The sequence below is a fragment of the Poecilia latipinna genome, unplaced genomic scaffold (assembly GCF_001443285.1).
Source record: "Poecilia latipinna isolate Pla-1442-1.1 unplaced genomic scaffold, P_latipinna-1.0 Scaffold277, whole genome shotgun sequence".
Classification (NCBI taxonomy): Eukaryota; Metazoa; Chordata; class Actinopteri; order Cyprinodontiformes; family Poeciliidae; genus Poecilia; species Poecilia latipinna.
The window spans coordinates 90,433-92,551 of record NW_015112893.1 but is presented as its reverse complement, the minus strand read 5'-3'; positions in this window follow the sequence as shown (position 1 = coordinate 92,551).

Genomic DNA, 2,119 nt, shown 5'->3' with positions numbered 1-2,119 from the left:
TTAATTCCAGATAACTTGAGTTTCATAATGATCATATTTACCAAGACACTTGCAATAAAAGGTTTGAACATCATCCTTTTTTTTTTTTTCTGTTTTTTGTTTTTTTTGCTGGTTCGCTAGAAATTCTTCCCAAGTGCAAAGTGTCAGGATGCACTTGAGAGCACTCCAGTAATGAAATTAGCCTGAGTTAATTTACCATAATATTAATTTTCATTAGCTGCAACTGTGCATATCCTACTGCAATATGTAAAACAGTATTTCATGGAAGTGGCCATTAGTAAGAAATGTCATCACATCTCCTTTAGAAACCCAGAACAGTAAATGCGGCTTCATTTTTTATTTTGTTTTACATAACTTGCTACATTACTTTTATTGTAGTATTAAATTGTTATTATACAGTTTTATTATCTTTTTAATGCTGTTAATCTAGTATTATGAATGCTTATGAGCAGGGGTGCAGGCAGTAATTTGGGCCCCACTATTTGAGAAGTAAGTCTATATATTGATTAGTTCTGTGTTTGGCTGGCTAACCTAGTTGCTAAAAAAGAGCCAGCTCTTTCGGTTCCCAAGCGGCTCTTAGTTTAGCATCATCTGCAGCCTCATATATTAGCATAACTTAGCAAGTAGTTCCCCATATGAAAAGCCTTGCACTTGATTAATTTTATATATTTGCTAGGTTACAAAGTCACACATTTGTACTATTGTGTAATATTTTAATCAAAATTTTAATGAGCAAAAACAAATGAACAAAATCCTGCAAGCAAATATACTGAACAGACCCATAATAATAATAATAATAATATATAATTCTATAATATTTATAATCTTCACCCAGATGCTGCTTCTTTTACATGTTCCTATTATATTTATGGGTTTTTGCAACACACTCGTCTTCGCCACTGCCTATTTATTCTAACCCGACTATCATGTCTTTCCCCTTCTCTGTTTCCGCATAATGGTATGGTCCCATATACTAACACGTGATTGGCTACAAGGGTGCTAATCATGCTAATCGAAACAAAGTTCTGCCGGGAGCAGAGCGCTTCCATCAATAGTGGGAATTGAGCAGCAAAACGTGGGAGAAAGTAGGAAGATAGCTCCCTCCCTCCTCTCTCTTTCCACCTCTTGTGCATTGCGCTGCTCTGTGCGTTGTTTGTACAGTCATGGCCAAAAGTTTTGAGAATGATTCAAATGTTAATATTTACAAAGTCTACTGTTTCAGTTTTTATAATGGCAATTTGCATATACTCCAGTTTGTTATAAAGAGTGATCAGCTTAACAGCAATTAATTGCAAATTCAATATTCGCCTAGAAAATGAACTTTATCCCCCAAAACACATTTCAACTTCATTGCAGCCCTGCATTAAAAGGACCAGCTAACATAGTTTCAGTGATTGCTCCATTAACACAGGTGTCGGTGTTGATGAGGACAGGGCTGGAGATCAATCTGTCATTTATTAAGTAAGAATGACACCACTGGACACTTTAAAAAGAGGCTGGTGCTTGGCACCATTGTTTCTCTTCTGTGAACCATGGTTATCTCCAAAGAAACGCGTGCAGTCTGCACGTAAATGGCCTAACAGGGAAGAGTATCGCAGCTAGAAAGATTGCACCTCAGTCAACCATCTATCGCATCATCAAGAACTTCAAGGAGAGAGGTTCCATTGTTGCCAAAAAGGCTCCAGGGCGCCCAAGAAAGACCAGCAAGCGCCAGGACCGTCTCTTAAAAGTGTTTCAGCTGCGGGATCGGGCTACCAGCAGTGCAGAGCTTGCTCAGGAATGGCAGCAGGCAGGTGTGAGTGCATCTGCACGCACTGTGAGGCGGAGACTCTTGGAGCAAGGCCTGGTCTCAAGGAGGGCAGCAAAGAAGCCACTTCTCTCCAGGAAAAACATCAGGGACAGACTGATATTCTGCAAAAAGTACAGGGAGTGGACTGCTGAGGACTGGGGTAAAGTCATTTTCTCTGATGAATCCCCTTTCCGATTGTTTGGGACATCTGGAAAACAGCTTGTTTGGAGAAGATGAGGTGAGCGCTACCACCAGTCTTGTCTCATGCCAACTGTAAAGCATCCTGAAACCATTCATGTGTGGGGTTGCTTCTCAGCCAAGGGAGTCGGC